Source organism: Pipistrellus kuhlii, unplaced genomic scaffold (genome assembly GCF_014108245.1).
Source record: "Pipistrellus kuhlii isolate mPipKuh1 unplaced genomic scaffold, mPipKuh1.p scaffold_m20_p_2, whole genome shotgun sequence".
Lineage (NCBI taxonomy): Eukaryota > Metazoa > Chordata > Mammalia > Chiroptera > Vespertilionidae > Pipistrellus > Pipistrellus kuhlii.
The window spans coordinates 132,040,420-132,063,789 of record NW_023425515.1 but is presented as its reverse complement, the minus strand read 5'-3'; the positions used below and the strand labels follow the sequence as shown (position 1 = coordinate 132,063,789).

General features: G+C 38.4%; 1 pseudogene; it reads left to right on the top strand.

The window, feature by feature from the left end:
• Nucleotides 1–772: 772 nt before the first annotated feature.
• Nucleotides 773–1,237, top strand: LOC118723075 (annotated as a pseudogene).
• Nucleotides 1,238–23,370: the final 22,133 nt, after the last annotated feature.

Below are 23,370 nucleotides of genomic sequence, written 5' to 3'. Positions count from 1 at the left end.
ATAGCTGGTATTGTGATCCCTCCAACTTTGTTAGGTTGTATTTTTCTAGGAATATGTCCACTTCTTCTAGGTTGACCAGTTTTGTTGGAATAGAGTTGTTCATAGTATTTTTTTTAATTTGTTTTTACAATCCTTTGTATTTATGTGGGATCTGTTGTTCTTTTGCCTCTTTCATTTCTGCTTCTTGGTGAGCCTGGCTAGAGGTTCATCAATCTTGTTCATCCATTCAAAGAACCAGCTCTTGTTTTCATTGATTTTTTTTTTTTTTTTGTCTCTATGTCATTTATTTCCACTCTGATCTTTACTATTTCCTTCTTTATGCTCACTCTAGGCTTTTCTTATTGCTCTCATTCTAACTCTTCAAGTTGTCCATTTAAATAATTTTTACCAGTTTTCTTGTGTTTTGAGGTAGGCCAGTAATGCAATGATCTTTCCTCTCAGGGAGAGTCCTTTCTTATCAACTGGATCCAAGAGCATGCCCTTCTGTTCTCTCTCTTTTTTCTTTATTGTTATGCTTCTTATTTGTTCCAGGAGGCTATAATAATAAAATTAAGTCTAGACTTTAAAGAATATAGTTCTAGATAATTCTTTTAGCCTTAGAGTTAAAATTTTATCATTGTTGTTATTTTAGTATTATTTATCATATTTAAGGCTTATTAACTTATTTTTAATTCATTATTATTATTATCATTGAAGAAAAATACATTTGGAGTCTTTTCTAAGCTTCCATGGTGGGAAATTAATTGCAAGAAAAAAAGTTTTGGACAGACCATGTGTTTCCAACATGTCAACAACTATGGGAGTGGACACCTTGAGTGGCACCAACAGCACACCAGCAAGAAGTGCTTTGAAGTGAAAAAGTGGAATGTGGTAGCCCTCTGGGCTTGGGATACTGTGGTTGATAACTGTGCCATCTGCAGGATGATCTTTGCACAGGGGATCTTTGCACAGAATGCAGGCTCACCAAGCCTCTGCCTCTTCTGAAGAGTGCACCCATGCGTGGGGAGACTGTCATCATGCTTTTCACCTCCACTGCATCTCTCTGAGCTCAAAACATGGCACGTGCATCCACTGGACAACAAAGAGTGGGAATTCCAAAAGTATGGGCACTATAAAAACAATATTCTTCCATCAAGCTCAACTATGTTGTTATTCATTTAATAACTTGCCATCCTGTTACTTAATAGCAAGTTAGATAGAACCGGTTCTTTTCTGCTTTGCCTTTTTAATTTTCTATTCCTGCAGTCCTATTTTTAAAAGTATATTTTAAAAATATATTCTATAATTATAATTCACAAAAGTATAATATTGGTAAAGGAAGAATTATTAAAATGAGTTCTTAAACTGATGGAGGTTAATAAGAGTTGATTTAACTGAAATGAAATTTTTGTTTATTTTATTATTTTAACTCCAGAAAAAATTACCAATCACTTTGTTGTGGAAAGTGTGTTTATTTGGCACCAAGTGTACTCAGCTTGGTGGACTAGTGGAAATTCTTAGACAAGAAAAGTCTCATTTTATTTAATCTTTATTGTTGAGAGTATTACAATGTCCCCTTTTCCCTTCCGTTGCCCCCTCTACTTGGTTCCTGCCCCAACTCTGACCTTCACCACCCTATTGTTGATGTCCAAGATCTTTGATTAATCTAATCTCACATCCCCCTAACCCTTCTCTGGAGTTAAAATAATAAAACATGCAAAAATTTCATTTCAGTTAAATCAAATCTTATTAGCCTCCATCAATTTAGGAACTCATTTTAATAATTCTTCCTTTACCAATATTACACTTTTGTGACATAATTATAGAATATATTTTTTAAATATACTTTAAAAATAGAATCCAACTGGCTTTTATTTGACACAGAACACAATAGGACTGCAGGAATAGAAAATTAAAAAGGCAAAGCAGAAAAGAACAGGTTCTATCTTACTTGCTATTAAGTAACAGGAAGGCAAGTTATTAAATGAATAACAACACAGATCATGGTATAACATGAAAACTGGAACTAAAAACAAAGATGATACGTAAGCTTAAACAATAGTATTGTATTCCAGTCTGAACCTGAACCTGAACCATGCAGGACATGGCTGGGACATTTGCAGGTCTTATTTTGTTGGTCAATTTAGTTTGTTCATTAGATTTCATAAATAAGTGAGATCATGTGATATTTGTCTTCCACAGTTTATATTATTTCACTTAGCATAATATTTTCCAGGTCCATTTATGCTATCCCAAAGGATAAGAGATCCCTGTTTTTTACAGCTGCATAGTGTTTCATAGTGTAAATGTCCCACGGCACTTTCTGAGAATTCATTATTGGTGTAAAAAATGCCATCAATTTGTGGATGTTGATTTTGTATCCTGCCATCTTGCCAAATTCATTTATTAAGTCATTTATTAAGTTTTTCCATTGAGTATTATGTTGACAGTAGGTTTATCATACAGCCCATTGAGTATTATGTTGGTTGTAGGTTTGTCATATACCAGGTATGGCCTTTATTACCTTCAGTTATAATACCTCTATTCCCACTAACATCAGAGGGCTTTTTTTTTTTTTTATCAAAAAAAGGTGCTGGCCCCAACTGAGGAGCAGCAGCTGCATGAGCATCCTTCCCCCTCCCCAGTAGGAGGAACCATCACTGATGAGAGCAGAGCTCATCAGAGGAGCCACCACAACTAAGGAGCAGCCGCTGCCATGACTTCCCAAGGAGCAGCTGCTGCGTTAGGAACCAATGCCACGTGAGGAGCAGCCTCCACATGATACAACACTTAGACCAGTGGTTCTCAACCTTTCTAATGCTGCAACCCTTTAATACAATTCCTCATGTTGTGGTGACTCCAAACCATAAAATTGTGTTGCTACTTCATAACTGTAATTTTGCTACTGTTAACCTGTGGATTGAGAACTGCTGCTGTAGAGCCTAAGACCATCAGAAAACACAAATATTTACATTATATTCATAACAGTAGCAAAATTACAGTTATGAAGTAGCAACAAAAATAATTTTATGGTTAGGAGTCACTACAACATGAGGAACTGTATTAAAGGATCGCGGCATTAGAAAGGTTAAGAACCACTGACCTAGATCTTTCAGTGAGAGCAAAAATGAACTCCCAAAGAAAAGAAAAGGAGGAATTGCCAGAAAAGTAGATAAGTGAAATAGAGGCATGCAAAATGTCAGGGGAAAAAATTTAGAATAAGGGTCATACAGTTCATAAACCAAATGCATGAAAAAAATCAACTCTTATGTAAGAATCAAGAAGAAATGAAGAGTGATATAGCTGCAATAAAAAAATAAAAAAAATTAAAAAATTCAAAAACCGCCATGGAAAATTTCAACAGTAGATTAGGAAAAGCAGATGACTGGATAATCAAATGATTTCTCAATAGAAACACATCAGGCCAGAAAGGAATGGAAGGAAACTTACAAAGTGATGCAAAGCAAGATATTGAATCCAAGAATACTCTATCCAGGAGAAATAAAAAGCTTCACAGACAAAAAAAAAAAAAAGTTAACGGAGTTTATCACTACCAAGCCAGCAATGCAAGAAATGCTAAAGGGATTGTTGTAAAAAGAAGAAATAGATAGGGAAAAAAGAAAACACACACACATACATACAATGGCTACAAACAAGTATATATCAATAATAACATTAGATGTAAATGAACTAAATATTCCAATCAAAAGATATTGAGTGGCTGAATGGATAAAAACAAAAAAGCATGTCCCATATATATGCTATCTACAAAAAACTCACCTCAGAAGATGTGTGATATGATTTCTTTTTTTTTTTTAAATCAATCTTTATTGTTCATATTATTACAAAGGTTCCTCATTTCTTCCCCCCTCCACCAGGTTCCCACCCCACCCTCCGCTCCCTCCCAATCCCCCATTGTCCTCATCCATAGGTGCACAGTTTATGTTCAGTCTCTTCCTCCCTCCCTTTTCCCGATAGTAAATCCCTTTTCAGATAGTAAATCTGTTACTTAGCATTTTCTCATATCAATAATACCTCCACATGCAAAATACCTCCCACAAAAGTTTCCAGCCATGTCTGAGAGGCAGCCGTGGGGGAGGGGCAGGCGAGGAGCGAGCTGTTCCGGGCCTGGCTGCTTCGGGCCTGGCCTCTGTTACTCTGGTTCGTTCCACAACCAGCTGCTCCGGGTCTGGTCACTGCCGCTCCCGACCTAGTTGCTCTGGACTTGGCTGTTGCTGTTCCAGGCCTGGCCACACCCGACCAGGCTGCTCTGGGCCCGATTGCTCTGGGCCCGGCCGATCCAGGCCTGGCCGCTCCCAGCCTGGCAGCCGCTGCTCCGGGCCTGGCCACTCCCAGCCTGGCAGCCGCTGCTCCGGGCCCGGCCGCTCCAATCCTGGCAGCTGCTGCTCCGGACCTGGCCGCACCCGACACGGCTGCTCTGGGCCCGGCTGCTCTGGGCCCGGCTGCTCCGGGCCTGGCCGCTCCCGGCCTGGATGCTCTGAGCTTGGCTACTGCTGTTCTGGGCCTGGCTGCTCCCAACCCGGCTGCTCTGGGCCTGGCTTCTCCGGGCCCGGCCACTCCGGGTCTGGGTGTTCCTGGACTGGCCACCCTGGGCTTGGCCGCCTCTGCCTCAGGCCTGGCTGCCACTGCCCCAGGTCTGGCTGCTCCAGTGGTGGCCGTTGATGCTCTGGTTCTGGCCGCTGTTGCTCTGGGGCCTGGCCGTTGCTGCTCAGGGCCCAGCTGCCAATGCCTTGTGTCTGGCCACTCTAGGCCTGGTGGCCACTGTTCCAACATTCTGTCCCTTTTTCTTTTTTTTCTTTTTTTTAAAAAAACGCATTTATGTTGCAATGTTGGCTGGTGAGTTGAGTTCTGACTTAATCTTTGATTTTTCAAGATCTTCTTTGTATTCTTTCTTAAGTAATTTTACTATCTTTTGCTCTCACTTGATTTCTTCACATTGAGAACTTCTTTGGTTTCTTCCTCCTTGTCCTGGGAGCACAGCAGGTTGGCCTGTGGCACCCCTTTGTTCTCCTCGGGCTCCTGCGCTGCTTCAGCCTGTTGCCGGGGTCGGTGCCACCCAGGAAGCAGCCCCTGTCCTTGGCTCCGTTGCCCGCGCTCAGCGATCGAAGGCTCAGGGGCACCCCCCCCCACACTGGGGGCCCCGCCGCCGGGCTCCTTGCTGGTGCCCGGCTGGCCGGTGTCCGGCAGGGGCTCCTGCTCCTCGTCACATTCCTCCAGTCTGGAGCTTTCTTTCTCCCTCCCGCTAGGGGAGTCCAGGATCAGAGTCAACAGACTGTCCTCTGCACGCAGTGTGCGCGACTCCGGGGGCTCCGCTTTTCGCAGCTCCCCCAGGACTCCACCTCACAGCCCTGTCTTCCTCTGCTTGAGCTTGGGTCCCCAGGGACTGGCCCAGACCTGGAGTTTGGGGCGGTCTGGACTGAGGCTCAGCGCCACCGGAGGCTTTGTTTCTTCCAGCTAGGGTAATCCAGCATCAGAGTCAACATTCAGTCCTCTGTGCACAATGTGCGTGTGACTCTGGGGGCCCCGCCTTTCGCTGCTCCACCGGGATTCCGCCTCACAGCCCCGTCTCCCCCTGCCAGAGCCTGGGTCCCCAGGGTCTGGCCCATAACTGGGGCTCAGCGCTGCCAGTTTGGGGGTTCAGCCCAGGCTGGGGGTTCTATTTCCTTCCTGCTAGGGAACGCCAGGCAGCACCCAGCCCTCTCCTCCTCTCTCGCTGCGACCTCTCCGAGCGCGTGTGCGTGCGAGTGTGCAGCATGTCTCCGTACCTTAGGCTTTTTTTCAGCTCCTTTGATTTTCCTTCTGGTTTTCTCCCTCCTTCCTATTGTAGAGTTTTCAGTCAGTCAACTACCTGTAGCTCTGGGCAATGTCCACTCTACATTTTAGTTGTATTCCATTGAAATTGTTGTGTGCTGCTGCAGTTAGATGTCTACCCGAGCAGCCATCTTGGATCCTCCTGATTTCAAACTTCTTGAATTTGGAGAGACTTTGCTTGTGATCCAATATGTGGCACTCACAGAGACTAAAAGTGAAGGGATGGAAAAATAATTTTCAGGCAAATTGAAATGAAAAAAAAAATTGGGGTAGAAATACTATATCTAACAAAATAGACTTTAAATTGAAGGCCATAACAAAGATAAAGAAGGCCACTTCATAATACTGAAGGGATAGATACCAGAAGAAGATATAACCCTGGTAAATATATACATACCCAAAGCAGGAGCACCCAAAAACATGAAAAATACTTCTTGAAGATATCAAAAGAGAGATCAACAACAATACAACCATAGTGGGGGATCTTAATATCCAACTGACATCACTGGATAAATCCTCTAGACAGAAAAAGGGAAAAGAAACAGCAATCCTAAATGACTACTAGATCAGATGGACTTAATTAACATCTTCAGAACATTTCACTCTAAAGCCACGGAATATACATTCTTCTCAAGCGCACATGGGACATTTTAAAAGGTGGTGATCCACATATTAGGTCACAGGTAAAGTCTCCCCAAATTCAAGAAGATTGAAATCATATCACACATCTTCTCAGATCACAATGGCATAATGTTAGAAATAAACTACAATAAAAACAACAACAAAAATTCAAACACTTGAAAGCTGAATAACATGCTATTAAACAATGATTGGGTTACCAAAGAGATAAAAGAAGAAATAAAAAAAATCATAGAAATGAATGACAGGTGGAAAAACATACCGTGTTCATAGATTGGTAGAATCAACATCATTAAAATGTCCATACTATCCAAAGCAATCTATAGATTCAATGCACTCCCATACCATACCAATGGCACATTTTACAGACCTAGAAATAACTCTCCAAATATTCATCTGGAATTTTAAAAAGATCCCAAATAGTCACAGCAATCCTGAGAAAAAAGAACAAAGTAGGTGGGAACTCAATAACAGATTTCAAATTGTATTACAAAGCCACTGTTCTCAAAATGGCCTGGTACTGGCATAAGAACAGATATACAGACCAATGGAATATAATAGAGAGCCCAAATATCAACCCAAACCACTATGCTCAATTAATATTTGACAAAGAAGGCATGAACATTCAATGGAGTCAAGACAGTCACTTCAATAAATGGTGTTGGGGAAATTGGGCAGATACATGCAAAAAAAAAAAAAAAAATGAAACTAGTCCACCAACTTAGACCACACACAAAAATAAACTTAAGATGGATAAAGGACTTAACCATAACACAGGAAACCATAAAAATACTAGAGGAATCCACAGGCAGAAAAATCTCAGATATATGCCAAAACAATTTCTTCACTAATACAGCTCCTAGGGCAATGGAAACTAAAGACAAAATAAACAAATGAGACTACATCAAAATAAAAAGCATTTGCACAGCAAAAGAAACCATCAACAAAACAACAAGAAAGCCCACTTCATGGGATAACATGTTTGTAAATGTTATCACTGATAAAGGTTCAATCTCTAACATTTACGGGCAACTCATACAACTTAATAATAAACCCAATTTTAAAAAAATAGACAATGGACCTAAATAGATACTTTTTTAAAGAAGACAGAAGTTATGGCCAAGAAACATATGAAAACATGCTCAAAGTCACTAACCATCTGAGAGATGCAAATCAAAACAACAATGCGATACCATCTCACACCTATGAGAATGGCTATCATCAACAAATGAACAAAGACAAGTGCTGGTGAGAATGCAGAGAAAAAGGAAGCCTAGTGCACTCACTGCTGGTGGGAATGCAGACTGGTGCAGCCACTGTGGAGACAGTATGGAGTTCCTAAAAAAAACTAAAAATAGAATTCCCATTTGACCCAGTGATCTCACTTCTAGGAATATATTCCAAGAAACTAGAAACACCAATCAGAAAGAATATATGAGCCCCTATGTTCATAGCAGCACAATTTACAATAACTAAGATTTAGAAATAGCCTATGTACCCATCATCAGGTGAGTAAATTTAAAAACTGTGGTAAATCTACACAATGGAATTACTACACTGTTGTATAAAAGAATATTCTTACCATTTGCAACAGCATGGATAGAATTGGAGAGCATTATGCTAAGTGAAGTAAGCCAGTAAGAGAAAGATAAATATAACATGATCTCATTCATTTGTGTAATATAATGAATAACATAAGTTGATGATCAAAACAGATCCAGAAACAGAGAAGCATCAATCAGACCATCAAACCTCAGAGGGAAAGTAGGTAACAGAGGATGTAAGAGGGAGAGATCAAAGGACTGTATGCATGCATATAAGCCTACCGTATTTTCCGGCATATAAGACGACTCCCTAATTTTAGTTAAAACGTAGGTTTAGGCCTATATTCCCTGTATAAGACTACCCCCCACTTCAAAGAAAAGACTTACTTTGCCGTCAAGATCTGCAGGTAATTTTTGTGCAATTTTGGTCTTTTGCCCCTGATTTTCGGTTGACTTTTTTTCGTTTCAAAAGTCGTCTTATGTAACCAATGGACACAGACAACAGGTGGGTGAGGGAATGAGTGGGGCTGTGGAGGTGGCAATTGGGGGATAAGGACATATAATAATATCTTAATCAATCAAGAAAGAAAAGAGTGCTGGATTTTGTTGAATTTTTTTTTTCTGAATCTATTGATATGATCATGTGGTTTTTATCTTTCAATTCGTTTATGTGATATATCACATTTATTGATTTGCAAATATTGTGCCATCCTTGTGTCCTTGGAAAAAATTCCAATTGATCATGACATGTACTCTTTTTAATGTATTGCTGGATCTTATTTGCTAAAAGTTTGTTGATGGTTTTAGCATTTGTGTCCATCAGGGATATTGGCCTGTAATTCTCTTTCTATGTAGTATCTTTATCTGGTTTTGGAATTAGGGTAATTCTAACTTCCTAAAAAGAGCTTAGAAGTATTCCTTTCTCTTGAATTTTTTTGAATAGTTTGAGGAGGATAGGTGTTAGTTCTTCTTTGAATATTTGGTAAAATTCACCTCTAAATCCATCCAGTTCAGGACTTTTGTTTGCTGGAAGATTTTTAATTATTGCTTCCATTTCATCAATTGTTATTGACCTATTCAGGTTTCCTGATACTTCCTGACTGAATCAGAAAGAATTCAGAAAGAATTTTGGAAGATTGTACCTTTATAAAAATTTGTCCATTTCACCCAGCTTGTCCAGTTTGTTGGCATATAGTTGTTTATAGTATTTGCTTACAATCTTTTGTATTTGTGTGGTATCAGTCATATTATCTTTTTCATTTTCAATTTTATTTATTTGGTTCCTCTCTATGTTTCTTGATTAGTATGGCTAGGGGTTCATGCATCTTGTAATTTTTTCAAAGAATCACCTCTAAGGATATATTGATCTTTTGTACTATATTTTTTACTCTCTATGTAATTTATTTCCATTCTGATTGTTATTATTTCCTTCCTTCTACTTCCTCTGGGCTTTTCTTATTCTTGCCTTTTTAATTCATTTAGTTGTAGGATTAGATAGTTTATTAGTGCTCTTTGTTATAGCTCGAGGAAGGCCTGTAGTGCTATGAACTTCCTTCTCAGGACTGCTTTTGCATAAGGTTTGGGTGGTTGTGTGTTCATTTTCATGAAGTTTTTAATTTATTGCTTAATCTCATTAGCAATCCATTCATTGTTAGATAACATGCTATTTAGTCTTTAAGTATTTGAGTGTTTTGAATTTTTTATTGTAGTTAATTTCTAACTTTATGCCATTGTGATCTGAGAAGATGCTTGGTATTTTATCAATATTCTTGAATTTTTATTGACTTATTTTGTACCCTAATATGTAGTCTATCTTTGAGAATGTTTCATGTACACTTGAGAAGAATGTATATTCTGGTGATTTAGGGTGCAATGTTCTATAAATATCAGTTAGATCCATCTGATCTAGTGTGACGTTTAAGGTTTCCTTATTGATTTTTGTCTGTAAGATCTATCCAGTATTGTCAGTGGTGTATTAAAGTCCCCCGCTATGATTGTATTGCTGTCAATATCTCCCTTAAAGTCCATCAAGAGTTTTCTTAAGTACTTGGGTGCTCCTATATTGGATATATATGTTTACAAAAATTATATTTTCTTGTTGAATCTTCCCTGTTAGTATTATGCAGTTGCCTTCTTTGTCTCTTGTTTAGCCATTGTTTTGAAGTCTATTTTGTTTGATATGAGTATTGTTACTCCAATCTCCTTTTCCTTTCCATTTTCATGGAATTTTTTTTCCCATCCCTTCTCTCCCAGTCTGTGTATATCTTTGGTTCTGAGATGGGACTCTTGTAGACAGCATATATATGGATCGTGTTTTCTTATCTTTTTATTCTTTCTATGTCTTTTGACTTGAGCATTTGATCCATTTACATTAAAGGCTATTATTGATAGGTATTTTTTTTATTACCATTTGTATTTTCTTTATGTCTATGATGACTCTCTCTGTTCTTTTCTTCTTCTTAAAGCAGTCCCTTTAACATTTCTTGCATTGCTGATTTGGAGGTAATGTACCCCTTTAATGCTTTCATGTCTGAAAAGCTTTTTACTTCACCTTCAATTTTAAATGATAGCCTCGTTGGATACAGTAGTCTTGGATTTAGGCCCTTGCTTTCAATTACTTAGAATACTTCATACCACTCCCTTCAGACCTGAAGTTTTTCTCTGGATAAGTTAGTTGACATTCTAATGGGAACTGCTGTTCCTTGCTCATCTTCTTCCCCATCTGTTATTCCTAAAATACAGATGTTGTTCTGTTTTATGTTATCCCAGAAGCCCCTTTAGCTATCTTCCTGCTTTTTTATGCATTTTTCTTTTTGCTGCTCTAATTTGGTATTTATTTCTACCTTGTTTCCAAATCACTGATTCAGTCCTCTTCTTCACTCAATCTACATTTAATCCCTTTCAGTGTGTCCTTCATGTCAGATATGTCATTCTTGATTTCTGTATGGTTTATGTCAATGGCCTTTAATTCCCTTTTCATACTGTTGTGATTTGCACTATGTTTCTTAAGCATCTTTATAACCATTGCTCTGAACTCTATGTCTTATAAGTTTCTTGCTTCTATCTCATTTAGTTCTTTCTCTGTAGATTCCTATTTTCTCTCATTGGGGATTGTTTCTTTGTCTCCCCATTTTAGCTCTCTTTCTACTTGTTTCCATGTATAAAACAGAACTGCTAAGCCTCCCAGTCTTTGTAGGGTGGTCTTATGTAGGTGTTTTGAGGGGGTCATCTGAACTGGATGCTCTAGGAATGCCCTGTGTGTGTGGTTTTGGCTGTCCTGTTATAATTGGGACTTTATTGTTGATGTCCCATTTGTAGCACGATTGTCCTCTTTGACTTGCTGCCAGTGAGGTTCAATCCCAATATCATTGTGCCAGTTGTCAAGTACTCATAGACTCCCTATCCCAGAGGCTGAGTCTGCCTTGAATCTTACACTTTGATTGGCCCTGTTCTGAGCTGTACTTCCTTCCCTGATGGAGCTGGTCCCATAGGTGTCAACTACAGGTGTTTGGGGTCCCACTGGCTTTCATTCGCTGAACAGTCTAGGATGGTGTTTGTGGCAAGGACCCAAACTGATGTTTCTGACTAATTAGATCAGGCAAAGCCTCAAAGCCTCTAGAGAACCACCTCTGCCTACAGAATGATTGGATTCGTCTGGAGTAGCCTCAAGCAATCATCCACAATTTAGATGGTAGTTTTTCCAACAGGAAGGAACAACTGCTTCTACCTGGATATTAATTATTATTCACAGTCTTTTAATGCTCCCCAGAAATCACAGGGTGGAGCAATGGATTTTTCAATAGGATAAGTCAACTGTCTTCCCCCTAGACAAAAATGGTAGACTAGTAAAAGTTTACCTGAGAAAGACGATCTCTATAGCATGAGGGAATGACTCAACACATGAAACCAGGATGTCTGCCTTCTTAACTCTAACCTCATTCATACAGTTCCAGTCCACTTGCCCTCCCTCTGCCAGAGCCCAATGTGAGTGGCTGCACTCAAGATGTTGTGTGTTGGCCCTTTAAGAGGTTGCCTGCATTTCCAGCCAACTTGCCTTGGCAGAGAGCAATCCTGCTGTTTTTCACATCCAGATATTATGTGGGCACCTTTCTCAATACTGGTGCTCTCTGATGGGAGGGTCCAGCTTGGAGATTTCACAGCAGAGTTCTCAGTGGCAAACCCCTACAGTTGAAACAACTCTCTGGAACTTCAGTTGCTGTCTGTGGGAGCCAGTTCAGCTCTTTCATGCCTCCACTTTCCTATCAGTCTCTATGTGGTCTCCACTTTCTGTCCTTCATTATCAGATTTCTCTCCAGGTAGTCTGCTGTTGATTATTCTGGGTGGGTTTTTTTGTGTTTGGTTGTTGTTGTTTTGTGTTTGTTTGTTGTGGGGTTTTTTGTTTTGTTTTAGTTTTTTGTTTGTTTGTTGGGGGTTTTTTGTTTGTTTGTTGTTGTTGTTGTTTTTGGGGGGGGGCATGTTGTATTAGTTGTAATTCAAGTTTGGTCCTGGGAGCAGATCTGTGTGAATTTCTACTGACATTTTATGTATCCTCTGCAATGGAATTAGATTGTCAAAACCAGACTCAAGGATTGTTCCTACAGAAAAGCAGCTGATTTTTTGGAAATAAGCCTGTGATAAAAGTAGCTCTTCCCTGCTTTCAGTTTCATCTGATTATGTTTCCAGGAAATGCCATTTTCAGTGGCCTTAATTGACTTACAAGATTGCTCTTTCTGGCTGGGAAACCTTTAGATTATATCATTTTAAAACCTAATTACTGTTCACCATATACTGGTATTTATATATATATATATATATATATATATATATATATATAGTCAATTATATTTTACTAAAGCTGGGGTAGGGAGAATGACAATAAAGGGGGGGGGGGAATTGGAAGGGAGGAAGAAAAAAAATTATTATTTAAGAGTTCCAACAACTTTCATTGTCATTTTCGGAGCAAATGTATGGTACTTTGTTATTATTTATCTATGTATACATGTATGTATTATTTATTTGTCTTCAGCATTATAAATCTTTAACAAACAGGCTAGTGATATTAAGAAGCTTCCAGTTGGCCTGTTTTTAGGTCCAAATGCATGGCCAGGAATAATCAGTTTTAGCAGTCCTAATTCATATTTACACAGTAGTCACAATGAGTTTATTAAAACAATTTGTCCTGTCACTTTTTCTACACAGTCCTAAAGCATTAAAAGCTTGCATTCTTCATACCATGGCTGCAAGATCCTACATATTCTGACTCCTGCCTGCCCCTCTCTTCATCATATGTTATCTCAGCTTCAGATACCAAACACACCCAACACTTCACCAAATAGGTCTTTTGTACACAAACTTGTCTCTGTCTAAAACTCTCTTCCCTCACATTTTTCCCTGTTGTGTTTAACCAAAAATTTATCTTAACCTTACTTTTTCAAGGAAGGATTATTGAATTAATAGTCCAAATTCTGTCTCCCTTCTACACTTACTCATAGTGCTCTGTATAATTCCTCTATAATACCTATTAGACATTCAAATATTACACTTATTTGTATAAATTTGTTTTAATATTTTCCTTCTGAAATAAAAATAATGCATGAGCACAGGGACCATGTTTGCTGTGCATATCATAGAATCCTCAATGCCTCCTCAATGCTCAGCCATGGTCAGTGGTCAGTACATATGCATTGAGTGATTGATGCATTCATGTGTAAAAGTACCTATTTGATGTCATCCAAGATTATATTTGAGGTTTGTTTTTTTTTCTTCTGCATTGTAACCTTGCAAATATATTGAAATTTATCAACAATACAGATAACATGAACTGATGAAGGTGAGCTCCAGTTCATACTATATTGTTTCCATAATCCTTGTTATCACAATTATCATTATAATTATCATTGACATCACCATCTGTGTTAGGTTTGCCTTTGATTGTTCTGTCATTCAAACAAAGACACTATCTCTAAGTAAGAAATGTATTAGCAAAACCAAGGAACATTTTAGGTTGTGCTAAAATTTGCTTTTGTTAACATTGAGGATTTGGAAATTACTCTGAATTAAATTATTTACTTACTATCATTCTAAATAAAAATTTAAAAATTGCCCTTAGCAGTTTGGCTCAGTGGATAGAACATTGGACTACCAGATTCAATTCTGATAAAGTCTACTTTCTGGGTTTCAGGCTCCTCCCTGGCCCAGGTCCGGGTCAGAACTCCTGCAGGAGACAACCAATCCATGTGTTTCTCTCCCATCAATGTTTTTTTCTGTCTTTCCCTTTCTTTTCCACTCTTCCTAAAAAATCAATGTGGAAAAAAAATAACCTCAGGAGAGGATTAACAACAAAATAAAAATAAAAAACATTAAAAATTTTAATAAAGTAGTACATACTTTCTTACTCATTAATAAAGATACAACAACTGATAAAGTCACTGGTTTGTATCATGCTGCTTTTTGAAATATGGTAGCAACCATACTTGGGTAAAAACTGCATTCAGCTTCCAGGTGGAGACCTGGAGGCTAAGGCAATTTTCCTGTGCCTGGACCATAAATACAGGAGATTGATTCCTGTATCCTGTATTTATGGTCCCAGACACCATGGCTTCAGGGGTAGAAACTATAGATAACTTTTAGAAATTAACCTCTGAGTTCTGCTTCTGTATTATTGGCAAGATAGGGCCACATTCCAATGTTCCCAGCCTTTAGAATTTAGAACAAAGGAAAATTCCTATGGTTTGGACCTTTAAAAAGACTGCTTACACCTGGAACTGTTGACTCCACCTGCGTGTGGTGCTCTTGCGGCTGTCCTGGCCAGTTTTTCAATAAATCCTTGCCCGCTGTTTTTAAATCAATCATCAGCCTCTGGTGGTCTTATTTTGAACCCAGGGTTCAATCCCACAACACTTTTAACTTTCGTAAGAGAGTTAGGCAGGTTAAACTGTTTTGAGATAAAGAAGACATCTTCCTTAGGCATTGTTAAATGAGCCCTTCTTCTATACTTTTCTCAGCCCTTGTGTCTGCTTAGACTCTGAAGTACCAATTATGAGATTGGGATGTGACAGAATAGAGACAGTTTTAATGATTCCAGATCAATAGCTCCTAAAGGTGGTGATTTGGCCCCAGCTGACATTTAATAATGACTAGAAACATATTTGGTTGTCACAACTGGGTTGTTTAGAAGTACAGATGTTGTGGCATCTTGTATTTAGAGGTTGTTGTTGTTTTGTGTTTAACAGGTTGTTGCTGCCTGTTAAACATCCTACAATACCCAAGATAGCCCCACACACAGAAATATTACAGCCCAAAATGCCAAGTGTGATGGGGCTGAGAAATATTTTGTGGAGCAATGAAGAGAATGAACTTTTGCATGCAACAGGGATGACTGTCACAAACAAAACATATGTTATATAAAGTTAAGACAGACTAAACTTTGCTTGGAGATAGAAGTCAGAGTAGTAATTAATTGTGGGTAAGAAGAAGTAGAAAAAATATTGGGATTCAAGTAATGCTTTATATTTTTATCTAGGTGGGAGTTTCAAGGTTGCATTTATTTGTAAATAATTAGTACCTCTATACTAAAATCTCCAGTAGATTTTGAACTTCATATGCAACTTTGGCTCTTCCTGTCCTTCAGACTAGTGATGGAACATCAGTTCTCCTGGGCTTGCTGGCCCTCCTTGCAGGTTTTGGACTTGATAACTTCTATAATTATTTGAGCCAATTTCTTTCACCACTTTTCACCTTTCCCATGTCCCTTAATTTTCTTTGTAGTTTAGATTCATTGGTTCTAAACTACATCCTCTCCTACAAACACATGTAACTCAATTTTCAGCTCTCTTCTAAATTGTGCCATGCCAGAATGGCCAAGGGTGGACCTGAGCAGGGGCAGTGAATGATTAAAGAAGACAGACAAGAGAATACAGCTGGGGCTCAGTGGGTCTGCTGTGCCTGAATGAGGACACAGAAACAAGTCAGCCTGCAAGCCGAGGCTTTATATTTTAGAGTCAAAGCAAAACAAGGAAGTGGTCAACATGATTACAATGTTCTTGTGAGTTTCACCTTGTTTTGGCAGCACTTGTTGCACCTCTCACAGCCCATTAGCTACCTAGGAAGGAACTAGTACAGGCTATAAATTAAACTTAAATATGCTAAGAGGGCTCTGCCTTCCAAGATGGGACTTGTTTGTGACCCTACCATAGGTCAGTCTGAGGCTTGACCCTATATGTGCTCCCTACATCTTCCCCGTTTGTTTTTAAGCTACTATAATAAAAGTAAAACTCAAACATCAAGAGCAAAGCTCTGGTTATTAAAACAATAACAAAACAATGCCGATGCAACAACAACAACAACAAAAAACGATAAACATATTAACATTTTAAAACTTTAATGTCAAGAACAAAACTCTGGCTATTAAAATAATAACAAAACAATGCCAATGCAACACAGCAACAAGAGAGAAATCAAACTACAGTCATGTTAACATTTACATCTACAAAATGAAAGTTTCTTTTGCTGCCGGTGTTTATTTACTCAGAGTCCTCAGACTTGGCTGAGCAAAACTTTCCAGAAGATTGGCAGCTAAGTAATACTAGCATAGCTAGAAACATGGTTGAGGGAGTAGCTTCCACTTCTTGCTTTTCTACCATCTGTTGGGCTTCATTGTTAACTTTTTCATCTGACCTCATGTTGGCACCTTGGCACCTTGAGTAGCCTTCATTTTCTTCTTCTTCTGCATTATCCCAAACGGCTTGGCATTTATATCTTTTAAATGGTTGCAAACTGCTATTACATGAGAGACACAAAATTAGAAAAAATGATTCTGTAGGTCTTTGCAGACACTTCATAAGAACTTTCTTAGGATTCCTAAGTACATTGAATAAATTTTTCATTTCTCTCATAGAGATTTTTAGATAAGGTCTTAACTAATTAATGTCCTCTAATAATTTCTAAAAGTCATTTAAGGTCTTGAGTCAATCCTTCGGTATTTCTACCTTTTGAGGCCTAATACATTGATTTTTGTATAAATATTTGAAGGGCATTTCCCACTGTATTTTTTCCCAGAGCAATCTCTAAGCCACATTTAGGGAGTTTCTCTTAAAATTTTTACTTTCTTTTAAACAGAACAACCAACTTGGTTGCTTTTCAGAAAAGCTAGTAGAAGAGAAATATGTTGGCCAATACTGAAATGCATACATTTCAAGTAAAAGTAACTTTCTTTTTCTTTGTGGTATCCCATTAATGGAGAGATTTAATGCCCAAATAATAACTTTTTACTTTACTTTGTAAATAGTAGTGGGAGATATTTTAAAATTTCTCCTTTTTAAGCTTACATTTTTAATTTTATTTTATTTTCCTTTATAAAAACAGGAGTGCCTCAGGACCTGTGAGGCAACCTTGGAATGTGGTCTATTATTTTTCAAGAAATAACCATTATTATGGAAACACTAATTTTGTTGCCTAAACCCAGACTGTAAATTTTCCTTGTGTCATTTTGGCCATCTTTTAAAGAAAAATAGTCTTAGATTTAATCAATTGCATTTGTGAAGAGATAGGGTTCAGTCCAAGAGCCATCCAAAATTGGATGGGGCATGTCTTCTTTTAAGCTAGTCTTTTTCTCTTCATGGATACAGAAATCCCAGACACATCCCTAAATTGTGAGAAATGCCTCACTTATCCAAATTTCAAATAATGGACTGGGAAATAAAAACATAGCAAAAATGAAACTTTTAATAACACTCATTTTTCAGGATCACCAAAAGACCTATAAATTAATGGGCTGGGGCCTTTTTTAGTTACTTCCTTCTGTCTAGGGAATTTTCTTAGAACCTGTGTTATCAGCCATGTGTACCACTCATATTTATTCTGGGGAAATTTAGTAATGGTCTGGCCATCTACTGTTTCTTTAAAATTAAATTAAAGGAATGACTAATAGACTAACAATAAACAAATTAAACCAAACAACAAAGGCAGATAAAATAACAATCAAGAAACAAGTGCCCATAACACATAGAAAAGACTTAATAAATCAGAGTTCTTTTCATGGATCTTTCAGATTTATATATATATTGCCTGGGACTTACAACCAGAATGCAGCCTAAATCTCAGCCTGTTGTTCACATATCTTATCATATTCTGCAAACCATAGCATTGATTGGTGTCTACAGTTATTTTTGCTAAAATCTCTCTGTCCCAAGGTGTCATATGATAATTTTACAGATTTTGATCCTCAATACAAAATGGGCATAATGCAATTTGAATAAGAACACACATAGTTAAAGATTACAAGGGTATTTGTTTTCCTTGAGCCTGATTTAAGAGAGTACCTTTTGACAACTTAACAAGTGTAAGAATTTGCATTGTTTTAGAGATCTCTTTCCTGAAATTCTGAATTTCCCATGTTTTACACCTAGCTATAGCTAAATTGCGCTCCTTAATTTACTTTTTGCTTTCTGCACATGCTTCACTGTAGCGTCCTTTCACCTTGCAATTGCAGTTACCCTTACTCAGGCCCCATGATGGGTGCCACAGGTATTGTGCCAGCACAGCCAAGGGTGGACCTGAGCAGAGGTGGTGAAGGATTAAATAAGACAGACAAGAAAATAGCTGAGGCTCGGTGGCTCTCCCATGCCTGAATGAGGGCACAGAAAAGATCCAGCCTGAAAGCCGAAGCTTTATTTTATAGTTAATGCAAAGCAAGGAAGTGGTCAACATGGTTACAAAGTTCTTATGAGTTTCACTTTGTTTTGGCAGCACTTTTTGCACCTCCCACAGAGCAGTATTATAATTGAAGGTGTGGGAGTGCTCAGTGGCTGATCTTAGTTATTTAGACTCCAGTCCCTTTAGAAGTCAAACTGAAACAGTGTACCAGGATCTTCACCATAAATCACATTGTCAGCTAAAACTACTTGGTATGGTCCAAGGCCTCCACATAGTCAAATCATTCTTATTAGGCAGGTTATTCCAGGCGTTAGAAATTTTCTTCCTCAGGAGGCAGTCAAGAGCCAAATCTTTCTTAGAATGTGAAGGAAATCAAACGCACTGAGTTAACCTTTATTGAACAGGCTATAAGAAAGAAGAAGAAGGTGATGTCTTGAAAATGTAAAATGAAAGATTGAGTCATTTTACTAGAAAGTATTTCAATGTTTTGTTCCTCACATTTATTAATATTCATACTTTCTCTGAAATATGTAATTTTCTAGCCACTAGTAATATATGCTATATGACACGCTCTTTTTGATCATTTTATTTCATTGTGATTTTTGCTTAACTACTTCTAATCCGATTAGCTATTATTATTTTCTCAATGTAGAGAAAAAGGAGCATTTGATATAGAAGTCAAGTGTGTGAGCCTTGGGAACTAATGATCCTTGACCAATTTGTACCAGGAAAAAATGTTCAGGCACTGATTGTAACCTGGACATTTTTTCATGGTACAAATTGGTCAAGGATCATTTGGTCCACTTTTGAGCTTAAGTTTTCTTAAGGAGCTTAAACTCTAGGCTCCAAAGTTTTTCAGGTAGTAATTACCCATGAAATTGAATTACCAAACACTTTTCAACAATCACCATTAGCATAAGCCTCAATCAATCTCAAATAAAAACTGACCAAAAATCTGACATCAAGTGGTGAATTCCCTCTCCTTCTAAACCTTCACTTCCCAGGCCATGCATGCTCTGAAACCTGGAATCAGTTTCAAGGCATTCTCCAGGTACTCATCTTTGCTAATGGGGTGATCCTCTATCTTTAGTTTAATTATGAAATCCACAGAATCCTAACAAAGCCTATGAAGAAACTCACAAACTCAGGGAGATTTTCTACTTGAAAAGATGGGGGTTGGTATTCTCAGCAGCATAGTTCATTGATTCACAGTGGGAGTTAAGGCAATGGTTGTTTCCCATGATTGCCACACTTTATGGCATTGAGTGTCTCTGCAGTAATACTCAGTCTAGCTTAAGGGCAACATGCCCTGCAGGTTGATTAATTAAATGTAATGAAGCCTGAGGATGTTAGCAACCTCATCTGTGCGGTGGAAACATTTGGATTGCCTCAGGCTCTTGCAATCAAACCAAAATGTCCCTTCATCATGACCCCACAAGGGCTCACTCAGGAATCATCTACCCCTCAGCTTCTCATTGTCTAAGCCGTAGGGTTAACCTCTTTAGACAGCTCAACAGTCAGTGTAAAAGGTTAATGGCCAGAGCTCATGAGTGATCACCAGCCAAAACACATGCACTCAGCCAAGCTGCAGTTATTCATTCCTGAGAAGCTTTTCCTGGAGGAGTGTTGTGTATGCTGCTGGAAACTGCTACTCTACTGGAATATATTGTGTTTTCTCCTTTTCCAGAGCTAACTCCCCAATCCTAGGGCTATCCTCCTTTTCTGTTGTCTCTGCCACAGTGCCTGGCCATACTTTACAGAGTCTCATGCCTCTCAGAGGTTAGCCCTGCTTGGGAGATACCCAGAGCTTTAATCTTCTTTACTAGTATAATATTTCTGCCATCTCATAGGTAGCTTTCTGCTCTGATGTCCAGTCCCATAGGTGCCCTTCTTTACTAGGTGGTCTAAAAGGATAAAAACCCTTTGTCAGGTAGAAAATAAGAGTCCTCCCAAACTCCCAAATCCCTACAAAGTCTTGCACCTCTTTTACATTCTCAGGTGTTGGATAAGCTTGCATCTTATCAAACACAGCTTCTGGGACAACATGCACCTCCCCTGACCAAACAACTCACAAACCCTTATGGCAGTGCCGGTCTTGAATTTCCCTCGCAGATGTCCAGCAAAGCCTGCAGTATCCTGCAGCAGAGGCCAGTCTTCAGGTGCTAACATTATGTTGTTCACATAAAATCCATTCAGACCTGTAAAGAATGTTTGTGAGTTTATTTGAGCCAATCTGTAGACAATTGCAGGGAAGCAGAATCTCAACAGATTGGGATAATGCTCCGGAGAAAAGGGAGTTCATATTTTGTTTTAAAAATTGCCATGTAAAAGAAAATAGGTAAGTGGATTACATGAAATTCATTGGTGATAGATTAGGGAGATGGGAGAAAGCAAATGGGGAGTGGAGAGAGGGAGACAAGGGGTCTTTGGGATAGGATAAAAAGTGAAATGATGGGCAAATGCTTCTTTTATACAGATGAATACAGGATAGTTAACGTAGTTATATGATTAACATAATAACAATGGGGGAATGCCCTGGTGCTATTTGTTGTGCCCTGAGTGGTCCAGAAAAGAGAAGTTACAAGTTACCCAGACATTTCACAGGTATATTATTTTAGATGCAAAAAGACAATAGGCTCAGTAAAGATAAAAATTTATCTTTATCAGGGAGAATACTGGCCTAGAACGTGACTACCCACTATAACCTGCTTAAAGTTAAATATTAATTTTTAGGCCATCCTTTGTGGTTATTTTAGGTCTTTGAGTTTGCACAAATGCCATGCAAACTAGTCAGGTTAGCATATGGCCCCTTTTGTCCACAATATCATCAATGTTTTACTGATTTGGGGAAGGAACAGGTGTCAGGCAACTTTCCTCTGACATTGTGTAGGCGGGGCAAGGAGCCTTAGGGAAGCACTTGAAAAGTTTATTATTGCCCCTTTTTCATGAAGGCAAGTTGATCTTAGTTATCAGAAACTTGTACTTGTCAGTCTTTTCTTTGAATCTCTTTGAAGATAAAGTATCATTACAGGCAAAAACATCAACTATCTGTACATGACAAAACACTTAAAAATGGCCATGCTTAAATATTTGCTGAGAGTTAAAGTACACACATACACACACACACACACACACACACACACACACACACACACACACAAATGATGCAATTGACAGCAATTCTAATCTTAGCTTGACTGAAATATGGTAGCAACCATAATTTGGTAAAAACTGCTATTTGAATTTTAACCTTGCTATCTGGCTTCGGCATTCGCTTACTTGCTTAAACAATAGGGTAGTTACCTCAGCTTCCAGGTGGAGACATGGAGGCTAAGGCAATTTTCCTGTGCCTGGGACCAGAACTGCATGAGATTGATTCCCACTGACTCAGTAGCTTCAGGGGTAGAAACTGTAGATAACCTTTAGAGACTAACCACTGAGCCCTGCTTCTGTGTTTTCGCTATCGCAAGATAGGGCCACATTCCAATGTCCAGCAGTGTAGACCCTGTGAGCTGTTCCCAGCCTTTAGAATTTAGAATTTAGAACAAAGGAAAATTCTTGTGGTTTGGACCTTTAAAAAAGACTGTCTAGACCTGGAACAGGGCAGTCGTGTGGACTCTACCTGCATATGGTGCTCTCTCAGCCATCCTGGCCAGTTTTTCAATAAATCCTTGCTTGCTTTTTTTAATCAATCATCAGCCTCTGGTGGTCTTATTTTGAACCCAGGGTTCAACCTCACAATAGACCACACATAAAAGTTTTTTCTCAAGATTCCTTTTGCACAAACCTTTTGCAACATTCAAAAACTTTCATTCACTTTGCCCTATTTTTTTCTTTCTTATTATGAAACATCCATTTGTGGTCAAAAGGGGCCACATGTTAACCTGACAAGCTCAGAGGAGGCCTGCATAGCAGTTTTGCAAACTCGGAGACCTAAAGTAATGACAGAGGATAGTCTGAAATTAAACTTTAACTAAAAGCAGTTATGGTGGGCAGTTATATCCTAGGCTGATATCTTCAGTTATCTTTTTCCTTAACTGAGCCTATCTATCTTTTTGTATCTATAATAACATAGCCTTTGAAATGTCTAGGTTACTTGTAATTTTCCTTTTTCTGGACTCCTTGGGGCACAACCTAATATGCTGGGTGCCAGGACAGATACCACAAATTCCTTCATTATCATGTTAATTGTTCCTGCACCCACCTAAGTATGTGTCTATCCTTTTACTTTTTATCCAATCCCAGGAGTTTTCCTGCTTTGCTTTTTCCTGCCTCTCTAGTCTATCATCAATGGATTTCATGTAACCCACCTACATCCCTTTCCTTTGATTGCAATGTATAAATACAGATGTAACCCACCAATCTCCAGAGTATTTATTTCCATTCATTGAGTTTCTGCTTCCCGGCATTTGTCAACAGTTTGGCTCAAATAAACTCACAAAATTTTTTTACAGGTTTCAATGTGTGTTTTGTTTGTTTGTTTGTTTTTGTTTTTTTGTTTTTACATCAATACATTTTACTGTAGGACAAAATTATTTCTATTTCTTTACCAGAAACAAAATAAAATAAACAAAAGTATCCTTCATAATCTCCTTTTCATACCTTCTTCAATGGAAAACATACTATACTTCCCATATATAGATTTTCTTTTATCCTTATTATTTTCTGGTAGTTTTGTAAAAAATTAAAAAATAAAAAATAAATAACAACCAAAAAAAAAAAA